The following is a 19232-nucleotide window of genomic DNA, read 5'->3' as shown; positions in this document are numbered from 1 at the left end:
ATAATTTACTGTAGATTTCAAATACACTGGAGGGACATTTCAGCAAAGGAAATTGAGCAAGAGTTGTGCACATTCATTAAACATTCTGTTGGGTCATGGCTTACTCTTCCTAGGGTGGATTGCAGTGTAAGAATCAGGGCCTGTATCACAGGACCGCTGTGCTGAAGTATGTGCCACTGAACTTTTAAATCTTCCTCTTTCCCTACCTAGGTATTAAGAACAACAGGAAGTTTTTGGTAACCTTTCCTGTCACTGCTGGGTTGGGTGATCTACGACCTCCCTTATATAGCAAATGCACATACAGTAGAGACTTTTGTCAAAGTGCAGGCATCCATTAAATTGTATAACAAATGGTGAAAGCCAGAAGGCCATGGAGCACCACCGAATACTGTGCAATGTCACTAACAATATACTAGGAAATAAGGATGTAAGGGCTTTTAGCAATGGGAACCGTGGCTCCCAGTCCTGACTCTGCCCTGAGCAATCTGGGACAGTGATCACTGGACGTAGCTGAATACTTTGCTGCAATATTCTAAAAGTCCTAAGAGAAGAAGGATGGTCTTGTGGTTGAGGTACAGTTCCCAGCTCTCTGACAGGCTTCTTCTAGGACCCTGGAAAATCACCTTCTCGCTCTGTGACTCAGTTTCCCCATTGGTGACGTGGGGAGAAAGGTATTTCCTTGCTTCCTTTGCTCCTTCCTTTGCCTGGCTTGTCTATTTAGGGTGGAATTTTCAAAAGTGAAAGCAAGTCGGACTTGTGATCTCAATAGAACTGCTTGGGAATTTTTTAACTAAACTGTTTTGTGTCAGAAAATGCCAATTTGTCAAAAATGTGCTGAGTTTGAAAAAAACTTTCATCAGGAAGGTTTCTCAGGTCTCAATAGACTTTCTGTTCAAAACCAGTGAAAGAAAGTGGGTCACACCCCGGAATGGCCAGTGGGTAAGGCACTCAGCTGGCAGGGGAGAGAGCCAACTTCAAGTCCTGCTCCACGTCAGGCAAAACAAAGATGCAAACGTAGGTCTCCCAGGTGTGAGCTCTAACCACCACGTCATTCGTTCTTCTGCAGTGAGTCTTGCTCCAAACCCCAATGTTATCTGTGAAACGGAATTCTTGTTTTCCAGCCAGCCCTATTCCTAAGTCACACAGGTGGCTTTGAAAATCCCAGCTACAGTGTGTGGGCTCTTCAGTGCAGGACATAATTCTTCATTTGTATTTGTACAGCCCATAGAACATGGAGACCTGATTTCACTTCAGGCATCCAAGGTCTACTGTAATGTAAATAATAATGCAAGATACTTAAACATTTCATTTTAACTGTCAGCAAATTCTCCTAATTGTGTACATATTCATAAACCCCTAAATTCAAGGAACACACACACAGCAGGAATATCCCAATTACGACATCCACTAACATACAGGCAATTAACCGCATGAACCAGCATTTAACCATCAGTTTTTTTCAATTGCAAATTAAATATTGGCAATAGGTATCAAGCCTGCTAAATGGAGCTCAGTTGTATAATATACGTGTCATGTTTGTTATTACTCATACTGTAGGCTCTCGAAGTTTCTTTCATATACCTTAGCCGCTGTAAAGAGGATTAGCTGCAAGTTGGCAGAAATACCATAAAGTGTTATGACCATACACCAAAAATACTGACAAATAAACCAGCATACCTGGCACTTGACTCGGTAGGTCACATTTCATTTAGCTTAAGCTATAAAGAATATAAATAAGAGGATCTGCCAGTTCTGCTCATGCAGAAAATAAAATTGTGCTGTCTCAGGACATTGTGTGACATAGTGCCAGGTTCTGTGGAGTGTGTGCAAGATGTACACATCAGCTGAGCTGAGCTGACATTCGTTTCCTCTTTAATTTTTGCTACAGTAAACTGCACAATTAATACACACAATGAATACACACATCAGATGAATGGAAGAAAAAAATTGCACTTCAAACACTCCCACAGCGCTGTAAAACTGAGCTCATACCTTTGATCACTGAAGTTTAGCCATCTCCAGGGTAGTCACCGGGTCTCATTTCCCCTCCCACCCCACCCCCCAGCTAACACAGGAAGGATGGTCTTGTGGTTAAAGCCCTGGCTGTGCTTTCAGGAACTCTGGATTCAACTCCCAGATCTGTCACAGGTTTCATGTATGGCCTTGGAACAGTCCCACAGGTCCAGATTTGGTGGTGTCAGGTCTTGTGTAATGGGACTAACAGTCTCAGATCTTACCGTTAGCCTGTCTCTGCCTCAATTCTCTATCTGCTAATTGGCAAGAATAATCTTTCCTTTCTCTCAGTCTTGCCGGTTTCGACTGCAACTTGTTTGGAACAAGGATTGTCTGTTTCCATGGGTTTGTACAGCAGGGCTTGGGTCTCAGAGGTTTCGAGGGGCTAGCCATTCTTCTGAGTTATGTCATGTTGGCTGCATTCTACAGAGGCTTCGGGTAGGTATCCATTCAGCAGGGGACACAGGTCCACACTTGAAATGGTGTCTTCCATTTTATTTATTTATTTTGATTTATGAAAATGATAAAAGGAGCACCTGTCCATATTGTGTAGGCACGCTGGCAAGTGATCCCCTGTATTTAGGGTGGGAATCACACTGGTAATATCTCCCTAAAACAGAAGCTTTTCATTAAGGCCATTGCATTGCCAACCTAGACCTCCCTCACTGCAACTTGAGACCATTGTTCCTTGTTCTGGCAAATGGCAGAACAAGGAGTAATGGTCTCAAGTTGCAGTGGGGGAGGTCTAGGTTGGATATTAGGGAACACTATTTCCCTAGGAGGGTGGTGAAGCACTGGAATGGGTTACCTAGGGAGGTGGTGGAATATCCATCCTTAGAGGTTTTTAAGGTCCGGCCTGACAAAACCCTGGCTGGGATGATTTAGTTGGGGATTGGCCCTGCTTTGAGCAGGGGGTTGGACGAGATGACCTCTTGAGGTCTCTTCCAACCCCTAATATTCTATGATTATATGATTTAGGGGGCTCAGATTTCACTTGGCTGAGGGTCCAGGAGAGAAATTGTGCAATGGTGTGAGTGCTAGCCTGGGACTTGGGAGACTGGGGTTCCAGTCTTTGATCTACCTCTGACTTTCTAGGTGAACTAGGGGTCAATCTTTAATGTATTTAGGCACCTAAAGATTCAGATAGTCATCTAGTAGGATTTGCAAGGACACCTAAATACTGAATGACTTAACCGAGGTGCTGGGTTGAATATACTTCAGCAGAGGGGACTAGAGTGTCTATTGCAATGCAGTGCCAGATATAGTAGCACAAGGAACATCTGAGCAGATTTCATGCTGTGTCATGGATCTGATTCTGTGATCATTCCTCATGCTGTGTAGTACGCTATTCCACGGATAACCCCACTGTTTGCAATGGGACCATTTGTGGGGTAAGTAGTGTGAGTAAGGATGGAAGACTCTTATTGGCATTTAAGGGCCAATTCTGCTAGGTGCTGAGCGCCTCTGCTCCCACTGATTTCAAAGGGAGTCAAGGATGATCATGCTTTTATAGGACTGGGGGCTTAATGAGTCAGATGCAAGCTATGGATAGAAGCAGAAAATTTCACACAGGATTTTCCATTCCCGGGGAAAGCAGATATTTTCTGCTAACCCAAAAAGTTAAGGTTCAGCTACAACAACATGGTCCTAAGTGTACTAATGCTGATAACTTTGGGTGCCATGGCAGATCTGGAATTTTTCAGAAAGGAAAGTAAGTTATTTGTTAAATAATAGAACCAGAAATGTGTCTTAGCTTAGCCATTGAGAAACAATAAATCTGTCAGACTAGTCCTGTTCTGAAACTTCAAACTTTATGCTAAGCTATTAGCTAAACTCTCTAACTCCCATCTTAACATCTCGTATGTTGCCTAATTTGAACTGAATTAGGAAAAATGTAGATAACTAGAACCAGTTGGAAGAGAGAACACTCGTAGGATAACACACTTTCCATTCCACTAGAATTTCAGGAGGATGTTAAACAGCAGCTACTAAAGTTAGATATTTTAAAACCAGCAAGTCCAGATAACTTGCATCCAAGAGTTTTAAAAGAGTAGGCTAAGGAGCTCACTGGACCATTAGTGTTGACTTTCAATAAGTCTTGGAGCACTGGGGAAGTTCCAGAAGACTGGAAGAACGCTAATGTAGTGCCAATTTTTAAAAAGGGTAAACAGCTAATTATAGGCCTGTCAGTCTGACATCAATCCTGGGCAAGATAATCGAGTGACTGATACAGGACTGGATTAACAAAGAACTAAATGAGGGTAATGTAATTAATGCAAATCAACACAGATTTATAGAAAATAGATTGTGTCAAACTAATGATTTTTTTGATGAGATTACAATTTTGGTTGATATAGGTAATAGTGGTTGATTTAGGTAATATTTAGACTTCTGTAAGGCATTTGACTTGGTTTGACTGCAAGACAATTTGATCATAAAACAGGAATGATATAAAATTAACATGGCACACATTAAATGGATTAAAAACTGGATAAGTGCTAGGTCTGAAAATGTAACTGTAAATGGGGAATCATCAAATGGGTGTGTTTCCAGTGAGAGTCCAATGCCTTTTAACATTTTTTATTAGTGACTTGGAAGAAAACATAAAATCATCACTGATAAAGTTGGCAGATGACACAAAAACTGTGGTGTAGTAAATAATGAAGTGGACAGGTCACTGATACAGATCAGAATCACTCATTAAACTGTGTGTAAGCAAACAATATACATTTTAATACAGCTAAATGTAAAGCTATACATCAAACAACAAAGAATGGAGGCCATACTTACAGGATGGGGGACGCTGTCCTGGGAATCAGTGACTTTGAAAAAGATTTTGGATTGCGGTGTGTGTGTGTGTGTGTATATAATCAGCTGAATATGAGGGCCTAGTGTGATGCTGTGGCCAAAGGGGCTAATGCAATTCTGGGATACATATAACACAGAGACAGTAGAGGTTATTTTACCTCTTATTTTCTGTATTTGGTCTGTATTTGGAACTGGTGGAATAATATGTTGTCAGTTCTGGAGCCCAGAATCAGGGAAGAAATTGGAGAGGGAGAGGAGAAGCAAGAGAGAAATGGAAAGAATAATTAAATAAAAAACATATATGATAAGAATATAAATGATTCAAAGAGCTTTTAGAAGCTCAATCTAAGAGAGATTTAAAGAAGGATTATACATGACTATACTACACTGGAAATACAATAATTAATAAATAAAATCTACATCTCTCAGATCTATCTCTATCAACTAGTGGCTGAAAGGCAAAAAATCAAAATAGACAAACTCACACTGAAAATCAAGAAGGAAATTTTCAAATAAAAGTATTTTTAATCAATAAACAATTTTCGGATTTGTGTGGATTTTTTTTGGTGTTTTTTGGAATCCAGATTGAGATGTTCTTAAAATGAATTATCTTCTGAATTATCTGGGATCTCTGGGATATATATGGGTAGGTATATGGTATAGTATAAGATCAAGGTCTGTCCTTCTGGACTTAATTCTCTCCTTTTGGGCCTTATATCTTTCATCTCATATCTCAATATTACATTTTATCAGATAATCAACCCCCTTCTCCCAAAAACCCTTCACCAACCTCCCCAACGACTCTGACCTGAGGCCTGAGACGGAGGGGCTGGCTAACAGCCAGCTGAGGGCCCAGCTGGACTGAGGCTGAGGCTCTGGGCAGAACTGGGCTTTGCAGCAAGCTCTCAAAGCTAGCACAGGCAAAGCCAAAATCCTGTCCTGCATGTGCCATGCCCATGCCTGTTCCCCAAAGGACAGACATGTTCTTCTGCAATTGACCCAGATTAACGAAAGAAAAGAAAAGAAGCAGAGATAAAAGAGAGATGAGATGAGACATGAGTGGAGAATACAGAGAGATAGTGCAGAGGAGGGCATGGGGTGGAGGGGCACAGGGGGGGTGGGGCTACAGCATGGTGCCAATCATGGCTACAAGAAGACAGACCTCAAAACAAAGTGCAAGACATTAGACAGACCCAAAAAACCAAGCAGTTCATTCCACCACCACCAACACACACCACCAGTCTCCACCACCATGCACATGCACCATGCAAAAAAGAAAAACAAAAAAAAGCAAGCCAAAAGCTCAAACAACAAGCACAAAGTATACAAAGCAAGACATTACTTAGTTCAACATCAGTGTTGCTTATTTGTACAAATAACTTTAAGTGCTGCCCTGCTGTAAAAAAAAAAATGTTTGCCAACAAAAAAAAAAGCCTGCTTAAAAAAATGTGGAATTGCAGACCTGTTATTGAACTGCAGAAAACTTAGATATGACAAATTAGATATGTGCTGCTTTTATGCTGTGGCTATTTTGTGCATGCTGCTATTATCTTTTTTTTCTGAATTTTAGATGTGATGCTTTTTTTTGTCTTTATGCACGATCGCTCATTTCAAAAAAAATTTTAATTTTTGAAAAAACTGGCTAACTCACTGTCCCCATCTTAAAAAATTAGCTCAACTTTGACCTTTCTTCCTTTCAGCTATTTCCCTTATCATTCTTTCAGACTAAAGTAGGGAAATTAATTTAATTCTGTGAATTTAGACTCATTCTGTGATTCATGCTAAAGTGGGGGAAAGAATCAGAAATAAGTGTGATGTATCAATGTGTATCAAAAAACACATCAATCAAAAAAAATGAATCAAAATATGAAGAAATCATATCAGGAGAAAAAAATCAAAATCATCAAAAAAGGGTAAAAAAAAATACAATGCAAACAAAAGAAAAATGAAAAAAAAGAAAAAACAAGAGATGAGAGAGAGATGCTTGTCATCAGATAAGTCTGACAAAGCCATCATTGAGAGAGATCCCCACCACAGTTCAGATCAAAACTTGACACATGAGAGAGAGTGCCTATCCTGAGAGAAGAGGGCTTCTGATCAGAAAAAGAGAAGGAGAAAAAAGGAGAAAAGGAGAGGAGGAGAGTCTCTCTGAAAGTGACCTGAAAAGAACTAGAGTGACCAGATAGTAAATATGAAAAATCAGGACAGCAGGTGAGGGTTAATAGGCACCTATATAAGGCAAAGCCCCAAATATTGGGAATGTACCTATAAAATTGGGACATCTGGTACCCTGCCTAGAAACCAATTGTCCTAACACCTAAGCTAATGGCTGATCCACTAGATCATGCTGTTGGCAGAGGCATGTGTGTCCTGGATGCTATTCCATCTATGGTAGAGTGACTCCTCTTCGCAGACTATAGTGATGCTCCTTCCTGATCCAACCTTTCAGTCACTTTGGGATTTGAGTATGGAGTTGTAAATTCACAGAATTTAAGGCCAATAGGGATTATTATGATCTAGTCTGATCTCTTGTATAGCATAAACCAGTAATTCCTGCATCAAGACCATATCTTCTGTTTGAGCCAGGTCACAGCTTATAGAAAGACATCCAGTCTTGATTTAAATACTTGAAGTGACTGAATCCACCACAACCTTAAATCAATTGTTCCAATTTTTAATTTCCCTCATTGTTAAAAATGTTTGCTGTATTTCCGGTATGAGTTTTTCTAGCTTCAACTTCCAATCATGAAGTGCTTTGGAGGATAGGATTACAATTCAAAATGATCTGGACAAACTGGAGAAATGGCCCGAAATAAATACGATGAAATTCAATAAGGACAAATGCAAAGTACTCCACTTAGGAAGGAACAATCAGTTGCACACATACAAAATGGGAAATGACTGCCTAGGAAAGAGTAATGCGAATGGGATCTGGGGGTCATAGTGGATCACAAGCTAAATGAGTCAACAGTGTAACGCTGTTGCAAAAAAAAATGCAAACATCATTCTGAGATGTATTAGCAGGAGTGTTGTAAGGAAGACCTGAGAAGTAATTCTTCTGCTCTATTCTGTGCTAATTCGGCCTCAACTGGACTATTGTGTCCAGTTCTGGGTGCCACATTTCAGGAAGGATGTGGACAAATTGGAGAGAGTCCAGGGAAGAGCAACAAAAATGATTAAAGGTCTAGAAAACATGACCTATGAGGGAAGACTGAAAAAAGTTGGCTTTGTTTAGTCTGGCGAAGAGAAGACTGAGAGGGGACAGGATAATAGTTTTCAAATACATAAAAGGTTGTAACAAGAAGGAGGGAGAAAATTTGTTTTTCTTCATCTCTGAGGATAGGATAAGAAGTAGTGGTCTTAAATTGCATGAAGGGAGGTTTATGTTGGAGATTAGGAAAAATTTCCTAACTGTCAGAGTGGCTAAGCACTGGAACAAGTTACCCAGGGAGGTTGTGGTATCTTTGTCATTGGGGATTTTAAAGAGCAGGTTAGAAAAATATCTTTCGTGGATGGTCTAGATAACACTTAGTCCTGCCTTGAGTGCAGGGGACTGGACTAGATGATCTCTAGAGGTTCTTTTCTGTCCTAAGATTCTATGATCAGGTCATCTCTTAGATAACTTGAGCAGAATTAGCTTCTTAAGTCTTTCACTATAAGGCAAATTTTCTAGACCTGGAATAATCCTAAACTAGTTTCCTTCCTCTTGCTACTTAACTATCTCCTATAATGCACTGTTTTTAAGAGACCAAACTCTCACAGGCAATCTTCTGCTGTATGTGGTTATTGCATTTTTAAGGGCAAATTCTGCTCTCAGAGGAACAACTTGTTCTGTGAGGACATCTGAGGGCACAATCTGGGATTTAACTCAGCTGTCAGAGCAAGCAATAAAGAACTATCGTCTACTTCCTGTTTCAGCATCTGATAAAGAATTAGACACTGGACAGGGACATCAGGACTGGTCTTGATAATACTTCATCCTGCCATGAGTGCAGGGGACTAGACTAGATGACCTCGAGGTCCCTTCCAGTCCTACAATTCTGATTACATCCTTGTAGCAAGCATGGCTGTCAGTAATGATTTGGAGACTAGAGAGGGATTTGTCTGACATGTCTGAATTCATCCCCCAATCTAATGATGGATTTGGAAATCCGGAGACACGATGACATGGCTCTGCAGGAAAAGGCCAACCACATGAGGGAAATGGAAGCATAAATTGTAGCTCCTCATTGAAAAGGCAGCAAAACAGTAAGTTATGCACCACTACGTTTATCTCTCATAACTGCAATCATCTATTTTTAGACCTCCTGAGGGAGGTGTTCACTGTGTGGGACTTGGAGCTACCTGTAATAATTTATGAATACTGCATCCTGACCTAGTTATTGGGATATTTACTGTATGACTATTTGGAATTAAACCAACAGTGCTGCTGGGAAAAGAACATGAAGGCAAGAAGATGACTTGAGATAAGACATCCCTTAACAACCACTGGGTGGGGGAGCTGTTAAAAGACGGGTTAAGACGATGCCGTCTCCTTGTTTGATGTTCTGGCTTGACCCCCGCACCACACTGACTTTGGACAGGGGTAAGCTTGGGAAACTGAGAACAAAGACCCGTGGCTGGATATAACGACAGGCCCTGAAGGACAGGGAATAAGAGATTTCTGCTCTGCTCTCTCCCATCTGTCTACAAGAGAGAGAAGTGGAATGGACCAAAACCTCAATGGCTAGGAGTCTGCTGAAAGGCAGAGAACAACCTTTTATCTCGGGTTATGCTTTGTTCTGAGGGTTAACTACATTTTCTGTTTTAAGAAGACTGCTTTAGGTCACTGTAATCTACTTTTCACAAACTCCCAAAGAGAGCTCGGAGAATGATTGATTTTCCAAAACAAATTGAAAAATACCTTCATTTTGGGTCAACTTGAGGTGATGATTTTTCAATATTTTTGGCAAAAAAAGAAGGAAATTTGGGTCAATGAAATGTTTTGTTTCAGTTTTGAGCTTTTAATTTAAAAAAAATTGAAGGAAATTTCTAAATGAAAAGTCATTTTGAGTAAAAAAAAATCAATTTACACAATGATGAAATAAATAAATAATGTTTGGGTTTTTTTAAAAAACCCCAAAACAATTTGGTGAATTCAGTATGAATTCCTGAAGTGTTTTGGCTGATCCAAATCTGCATTTTTTGCTTAAATATGTTTCAGTTGAAAAATTTCAACCAGGTGTACCCCTGAAACTGGGAGAACTGCAGGGGCCTGAACCCACTCAGAACTGCAGTGTAAGAATGGTTAATACGCAGGGTGCTATAGTACAGGACCTGGGGGAAGGAGTGGGAGAATCACATGGTCCTATCCTCAAGAGAGGTATAGTCCTGAGGCCTGATGCTTCAGAGAGATGCATTCAGAGAGAGTGGAGATGGGGGTTCCCCTAACCCTGGAACTGTGGCAATCACCCCAAATCATGTGTTTTATTTCTAAAACAACCTTTAGCATTGCTGTCAATTAAACCCTTCTGAGGTCAAACACCATATGGTTTCTTCCTTTCTGCAATTAGGCAAAGAGAAACAAATACAACAACATCCATTGTCATGAAGGAACAGAAAGTTCATACTACAATAAAGCTTGAGAAACATCTTTACCAATCTACATTGTTCATGTCTGTGTATGAACTGTCAAATCAAATGAGCTAGTAGAGACTCTCTTTAAATTTGGATTGTCCATCTCCAATGATAGATTGTTGGCCATCTCTATCATCATGGCAAACAGTGCATGCCAAAACTTTGAGGAGGAGACTATAGTCTGTCCTCTACAGCTTTGTGGTGGTCTCTTCACTGCTGCAACCATAAACAACGCAGACCACAATTCAGCTCCACCACAGCAACAGACACTTCCACAAAACTAGGGTATCACTTTTTCAGCATTCCAGTGCGCAAGCATCAGTGAAGAAGACTATATCATCACTTTCTGATTCCCTGCATTGAACTTGAAGAAAACCAGTGCTCCCATCCCTGTCGCAAGTCCTAAAATCTACACTGACGACCAACTGATTACGCAAGCCCTGCAAGGAGAATGCAGGTGACTTCAATGAGTAAGGCAAGCAGCAAGTCTTGAAACCTTCAATGGAGATCAAATCATTTGCTGGGCAGCTTGTCGTGCCAGCAAACAGCCAGAGCCAGACTTTGCCCCTTTCCAGATGACTCCAAGTGTGTGGCAATGATTCATCCTGCTATGGATGTGATAAGGAACATTCCACAGCACTTAAACCCGTGCCAGGCGCCGAACTTCCCTTGCTTTCAATATGAGCTAGGTACCTAAATACCTTTGAGGATTTAGGCCAAAGCAACCACCAGCATCACCCTGACGCTGCACTGCATTGCTGTCACAAGGCTGCTGCATCACAGCACGACACTAGGCGGTCACATGGGAATGGTGTGACATGTACACGGTGGGGCGTGTGAGAACACAGGATGGAAGTTATTCTGGGCCTGAATCCAAATGTATATGTGGAAGAGGAGGTTCCCCAAGGTTATTCTTTTGCAAAACTGTGGCCTCAGAATAAATATTAATTTAGGCTGTGGTTTCCAGAGGTGTTTAAGGGACTTGTATTTGATTTCTATTGTATATGACTTTAATCAATACACCACAAACTTCTGCATGTCCCTGAGATAGTTCTCTTCTATACAACAATATCATACAGTACAATTGCTGGCTCAAGCTAGTTGAATTTGATATCTCACCCTGGCACACACCCATATAATAAGAACTGTAGAGGATTTTTCATGAAAAAACAGGGACCTTCCTACATATTTATTCCTCTTTGCTGCCTCAAAAAAAATGGATCTTTTCATTGAATTTTCTCCTGTGAAAATCTGTGCAACCTCCCAATTACAGGCCTCTAGGCTGCAATTATGGTATGTTTTATTTGGTCTCACAAAAGAGCAAAAAGAAATCAGTATTACAAGAGTGTCAGCTGGGTTGCTAAGTTAAGGCTAAGTTCGTATTTCCACTATAAACTATGATTTAGAGGGTGGCTTATTACCTCAGCTGTTTCAAGTTGCATTGGGCTAAATCTTGGCCAATTGTAAATGTAAAGTTCTTGTTATTTTCAATCCATAAGGAACAATTGCAATCAGCTAACCTGTTTTTAGTGGTAGATCACAAAATGAATCTTTGATTTCGTTTCTAACCTTCTGCACCAATCAATTGGCTAAGACAAGCTTGATTTTAAATATCAGTGCATACGATACTACTGTCAGCTTTTAAGATTGACTTAATTTTTTCAGTCTTCTAAAAAAAGAAGGAGCAGATCCTCAGCTAATTCAGATGCATCTGCCTCCACTGAAGACTAAGGAGCTATGCTGACTAACATCGGTTGGCCCTTTCGATCTTTGAAAACGGAGATGTGCAGCTACTGTGGATGTGCAATAGATGTCTTCATAAGTTCTGTACCAAATCAATAGCTCCACATCTTCTGATGAGCTAAGTTTAGGGACAGGAAACCCTATTTGACCTTGAATTCAACACCTGGTTGAGCTGATCAGGCTTCTTGTCTCACTGTGATCAGAGATACTCAAAATGAGTGGGAGAGAGAGAAGAAGCAGATGGATAAACCTCAGCCCCAGCTTTCTATTGCTTTATCTGGGAAGACTTTGGCAGCCATCGTTACACCAAAGCTTTTATTTCCTGTCATGTAAACCCCTCGACACAGAGAAAGGAAGAGGAGCATATTTTATCTGTCCTGGATTACACAGGATAGAACTAAAAAGGTATCAAGAAAATTAGGAGTGACCCCTGTAGCCTCTCCTCATTCAGTTCTCTCCCAAAGTATCACTTCTTCTGATAAACCCTCCCCAGGTCAGCCACAAGCTTTCTCTGCCCAAACGTTTTAGAAGCAGACCCTCGATATAGTAATGGTAAATAATGAATTGATACCTTCCTCTGTTTGTTCCAATGAGTCTTAGCCTATGGTGATGATTTGTATGAAGGTAGTGTCAAGAGGCCCCAGCTGAGATCAGAAATCCTTTGCGTTGGGGAGCCATATAAATACACAATACAAGACAGCCTGTGCCCCAGAGTTCACAGTCTAAATAGAAGAGACCGAAGTGGGGGGCTGGTAAAACCAATTCACAATAAATGGACTTGCCCAAGGTTACCCAACAGAACCCAAGTCTCATGGGTCCCAGTCAGGTGCCCTCACTGCTACAGGGCAACATCCATCACCTAGGCCTTTATCCTGCAGAGACTTATGCATGTGAATAACTACTCACAAGAGTGCCTCCACTGACCTCAATGGGCATATCCATGTGCGACGAGTTAGGGAATCTGTTTGTGTACAATTAATTAATTCTGTGTGAGATTATGAATGCCCTGTGCATCTGTATCTAGCTGAGGACTTTTACCTCCTCGATGGTCTGGAATTCCAAAGGATAGTGGCAGAGGGGTAAAAATGAGTGGCTGTTAAGCTTGGATGGTCATGCATTGAAATAAAAGCACCAGAGGTGATGCTTGGTGGGGGGGGGAACATATGGGGTCACTTGCCTCCCCAGATTTGCTGCTTGGCTTGTATTGAGCATGCTCACATGGACTGAGCATGCTCAGTAACACTGCTGAAGCCCGCTGCCATCACTCTTGGCAGGCACGGCTCGTCTTTGAAAAGCACCCTAGACAACAGGCTGGCTCCTGTTCACGAGAAGTCCCCTGTGGGGTCGCTGGTCACCAGTGGAGGCTGATCAGCAGTCACATGACAGGGGAGACTGGAATGTTATAAAAGGGCAGGAGCAGCTGTACTTTTAGTCTTCAGCACCTTTAACTAGCTTTAGTGGAGGCAGAACCTGACTGGTGCTGGGAGGGAGGGAAGAACCTACCTTTCTGAACACAGATGGACCCCTACGGTCTCTCAAGGGAAGGGTGAGCTAGCCTGACGGATGCTGTGTTCAGGGGGCTGTTGTGTTCTAAACGATTCCTGCTGCTTTGTGCTCTGTCTTTTAAGTAAAGAACAATGGAGTTAGAATCCTTCTGCTAAGCCTGTGTCTATTTGCATCTGCTACCTCACACCCCTGACGAGGTGACCTGTGACCCAGAAGGCTCATCCCTTCAGTGGGGTTCTGGGGAACATGCAAGAGTGGATGAGGAGGCTAGGGGGAGATGGCACTAGTTTTAGGGCCTGGACAATAGGATCGGTGGGTCCTCACTGCCAAGACGGGTGTCAGACCGGAGATCTGCACCTGGAGTTCATACCCAGGGAACCAAGTCCAGGGCCAGTGTCTTACCCTGCCCAGCCCCAGTAAGCAAAGGGCATGCGGGATTCAGTATTTGGATCCCCGCACTGCAGCCTGACAAGAGTCTAGCAAGGGGAGCTCGACCACATCTCTGACACCCTGTCAGTAATATTATGCATCCGCGGAAGTGTTTACAGGGTCTGGACAATAGACAGTGAACTCTAGCAGGCAGGGCCTGTTTCGATGCATCTCTCGTCCAGGGCAGAGCTTGTTCCCGGTGCTTGACGAACAACCGTATAACCCCGCACTTGCAGTGAAAGATAGTTTAGCTGTTTAATGGGAGAAGATGGCAGACAAAGCCCTCACTAGTGGACCTAAAGTTTCAGCAGAGTCACAATGAGGCTCCAAGGAAATTGTTTCAGACAATGTTAGCGCACAGTGAGGAACAAGCTCAAGGTCAAGGAGTTACGTGTTCCTTTTAAACATCTGACGAGCAGGAAATCTGGGCTTTTGCAATCTGTTTGGCAGGGAGAATGAAGGGCTTTGTGAAAAAGCATTATCACTAGAGATGTACCTGCCAAGACTGCAGGAGCCCGACTTCTAAGGCAATTTCCCACTTGAGTTCCTGAGGGGGGACAGAAAGGTGCAGGCTCTTCCGGAGAGGAAAATCGGTAGGGGTTGGCGGGAGGAAGGAAGTTCCGGGGAGAGAAAAGCACAGAGGAGAAGGGAAAAGAAAGGAGAGTAAAATAAAAAAAAAACAACTTAGCATTTTGAGGAATCTCTCTGAGATTTCCACACAGTCCCATTTAGGGCTAGAGAAAATTTTTTTCAACTAACGTGGGAGAAAATTAACAGGCAACATAGCTATTTCAGAAATAAAGGAAGAGAAGATAAATGGGGAATGTGGCAGCTCACAAAGCAAGTATGTCGTTCACTGTGTTGGGAAGCCAGGAAAAGGAACTAAAATGCTTTCAGGATTAGAGAAGGCATTAGGCCCCGAAATGTCTGGTGAGCCCCTGAAGCCCTTGCTGCAGGGAGTGGTCTCCTGGTATTTCCAAAACAGCCACATGGGAGATGGTGACAGGGGCCATCATCTCCCATGAAGAGGGAGTAATGGAGGGAAATAGGATACTGGGTCCCCATAATATTTACAGCACTGCTTAATTTGTAACAAAAGAGGGGCCAGAGCTCAAGCAATTTTTTTTATTTTCATAACTAATACAATAAGCCCAGAGGTGCTGGGGCTATGACCTGCCAAGCCTGGAGGTTTTGGGGCTCAAATTAAGAGCTGATTTGTGGTAAGAACTAAAAGGGTTCTGAGACTTCTGGGAAACAGTAGCCCTGTGGGAAGACAGAGGACACATGTGGGCTAAGCAGGGGAACAATTGTGGATTGAGTAGAGCTGGTCAGAGGACAGGAGTTCTGCTTCACAAAGGATTTCAAGATTTCAAAATTTGCTTTGTTCCAAATCAGAGGAAAAGGTGAAACTTTCGAAATTCTCTGCAAAGGGAAATTATGGGGAAAAATATTTCAGGTCAATCAAAATGTTTGTTTCAATTTTGACTCTTATTTTGTATATAATACAATACACATTTTTAAAAATTTCAAATTGAAAAAGTGTTCCAAACCAAAAAATCCAAACATTCTATTCCAAAAAATGTTGACCTGGGATGCTTCAACATTGTCAAACCTTTTTTTCCTGGTTTTCTTCCTAAATGAAATTCTGACAAAATACATCCAATATCACAAAGAGTTTCAATTTTGATGGACCTGCATATTCCAATGGAATATGGTTCCATTGAAGTTTCTTTGATGAGGTCTAGGCTTGAGTTTGTTGAACTCTAACAATACCTGTAGAGCTAATTCTCTTCCAACTCCTGCGAATCAAACTGCAGGGTTCATTTCACAATTCAACCCCACATAGAGCTGAGGTGCACAGGTCTAGGCAAGCATAGTTAACACATAATAACAGCACAATAATAATCTCAGTATATAGCAGAAGAAATGGTGTCTCAAAAATAAAGCTTTCGGAGTGGTAGCTGTGTTAGCCTCTATCAGCAAAAACAACGAGAAGTCCTTGTGGCACCTTAGAGACTAAAATTTATTTGGGCATAAGCTTTCCTGGGCTAAAACCCACTTCATCAGATGAAGGTTTTTCAAAAATAAAGGATGATTGATGACAAATCCAAGATCACCCTTTGAATAAATTAATAACCTTATTTACTATCCCAGAAACTGAGAATCTCTGTAGAAACGGTTCTTGAATAGGAGGCAGGCAGGGAGACCATGCTGTGGCTGGTCTAAGCTAGAAATGGAACGTACACTGTCCGAACAATTGCCTTTTATCGTTGCCTGGACCTCCAGTACAGCGGGTAGGAAAATGAAAATTATTTCTCATAGGAAATGTTTAAAAAATTGTTTGCCATTAAAATTTCTAACAAAATATTTCAATTTTTCAGTGAAAAATTGAAACAAACCAATTTGTTTTCAGTTTTTGCTTTTTTCCCCATTCTCTCCCTTATTTCCTCCCTGGTTTCATTTTTTTTCTTAGTAAAAGAATGGAAAAAGGAGAACAGGAAAAGGGGATGGGGGAAAGGATAAAATGGGAGAGGAGAATAAATATTTTAATAATTTGGGTTTGGGGGGTTGTTTTTTTTATTAAAAACCTGAATTTAACCTCTCCCTCACCCCACATTTTATGTGCCAGTTTTTTAAATGCCTTTTTCTGTCCAAAAAGAAGGAAAAAACTTTAAGCGGGAAAAATGTACTGAGTATTTGCCTCTTACTGTGTCCTTGGCCTGTGTCATCTCAAAAATGAGAGTTGTCATTCTGATAGGTGCGGTATTAGACAGGACCCCTCTAGGGAGTTTTGTCGACGCCCCCCTGGAGGTGAAATGGCTCATCCATAGGGCAGGTGTGTGAAGAGAAAGATGGGACCAGTTTTGTAAAAATTGGCAGATACCTGTCACTGTATAGTCAATTGAAAACCCCACTGAGATCAATGTAGAGAGGTAATTTCAATTAACTACACAATCTTTATAGTGTGGTGGGGGCTGTATGATGAACTGGGCGGCCTGCTAGGCGAGGCTGAGAGCTTCCTAAGGAGGCTGTAGCCTGCTATCTTTTGATGTCTAATCTCTTTAACAAGGGGCAAGGCTAACTCTGGGAGAACAGGAATTTCAAAGCCAGCTCCTAGGAGGAGCTAGCACACTGGGATTTTACGAGAGAGCGTGAGAGCCAGATACACCTAACAAACATCCTCTAAACTTAAGCCAATTAATGTCAGCAACGGGGGCTACCCAGTTTATTGTACTCTATGCAGCATATAGGATTACATGCTTTAAGGCCAGGTGGCTCATGCGTGGATTCAGTGCAAGGAGCTCATGGCCCTCAATGACCAAGTCTGAGACCAGAGAGGCTGAACTGGAGGAACAAAGGCACACAGAGAGATACATAGACAAGACTTTTCAGGACACAGCAGAGCAGTCCCATCCCAAGCCTGACAGCCCCTGTGCTGTTGAGAAGGATGAACGTCTCGGGGAAGGAGAACATCCAACTGGAGCAGAGGGAAACAATCCCCTAATCGGGACCCTCCTCTCACACTTAATTAGGATACCTCTCTGGGAAAGGGGACCCCAGTTATTAGGAAGAGACAGGTAATAGTAATGGAGGATTTGATTATTAGAAACGTAGATGGATGGGTTTGCGATGACCGGGAGAACTGCATGGTGACTTCCCTGCTGGGTGTGAAGGCTGCAGACTGCTCAAGATATCTTTACAGACTTATGTGCAGTGCCGGGGAGGAGCTGGTGGTCGTGGTACATGTAGGTGCTACTGACATAGGGAAACATGTGGTGTGCCTCATCCAGTGCAGTAAATGTCCCAACAACAACTATGTGGGTGAAACCAGACCATCACTATGCTCTTGAATGAACCCACACAGAAAAACAATCAAAGAAAAACACACAACGTATCACCCATGGGTGAGCACTTTTCACAAAACGATCACTCCGTATCTGACCTCCCAGTCCTTGTTGTCATAAGAAATCTGCACAACACCTTTGAAAGACAAGTTTGGGAGCTTAAATTCATAACTTTGCTAGACACTAAAAATCATGGTCTTAAAAACACAGGATTTATGGCTCATTACAACAACCTGTAATCCACTTGCCCCCGCTTTTTGTCCGATTACTGCAGAGGTCTTAATTGGACACCTTATTCTGAATGGTCTCTTACAAATGTGTTAACCACTTATGCTAAATAATCTGTTCCATCTTGTACCTTCCCCAGACCTGAAGAAGAGCTTTGTGTCTCTTTCACCAACAGAAGTTGGGCCAATGAAAGATATTACCTCACTGTAACGGGTTGTGTTCACCACCATGGCACCTCCTGCCGGTTGCTCTGGGAATTAGCTTTGTCCATCAGCACGGCACCCTCCTCTTGTGGTGTCTCACTTTCTGTTGCTGCTTCTCCACCATCTCTGCTGTCTGTGGGGACCCACGTCGCTCCCAGACTGCGACTTCCTCTTCAGGGCACAGCCCTCCGGCTATGCCCCAACTCTGTTGTCTCCACCTTCCAGGGGAACCAGCAGTCCTTGGCCCGGCCTGTCACCGCAGTGGTGAACTGCAGCCCCTAGTCCAATCCCTCACTTAGGGGCAAGCTGCCGTCCTTTGGCTGGCCACTTCCCTTGGCAGCCAGTGGGGCAAAGTAGGGGCCCGGGCCCACCCACTACTCTGGGCCCCGAGCTAGGAACCCCATAGCTATCAGCTGCTCACTGCCACTACCTGCTTTCCCTGGGCCACCTCCCCATAACCCCAGCACCTACTCGGCCCCGTATCAAGGCCTCAGTCTGGGAGCCAGACAGACTGGAGCTCCGCTTGCTCCCCTGACCCTACCCAGCACTGATCTGTCCCAGGTACTTCTCTCTACAGGCAGCCAGTTCTTCTCCCTCAGGCTCCTGGGAGAGACTGACTCCTCTCTGCCCTGCAGCCCTTCTTATAGGGCCCAGCCTGGCCCTGATTGGCTCCTTATAAGCCTTCCTCTGATTGGCTGGGTTCTGTGCAGCCACTTCAATGGTTGCTATTAACCTTTTGCCAGCCAGTGAGGGACAGCTGCCCCGTCACACTCACTGACCTTGTCATTCTATATTTATGTGATTTGTCCTCCATTTCCTTTCTTCCCACTCTTTCCTGTTC

This window comes from Mauremys reevesii, linkage group 4 (genome assembly GCF_016161935.1).
Source record: "Mauremys reevesii isolate NIE-2019 linkage group 4, ASM1616193v1, whole genome shotgun sequence".
Classification (NCBI taxonomy): Eukaryota; Metazoa; Chordata; order Testudines; family Geoemydidae; genus Mauremys; species Mauremys reevesii.
This window is presented reverse-complemented; position numbering follows the sequence as displayed.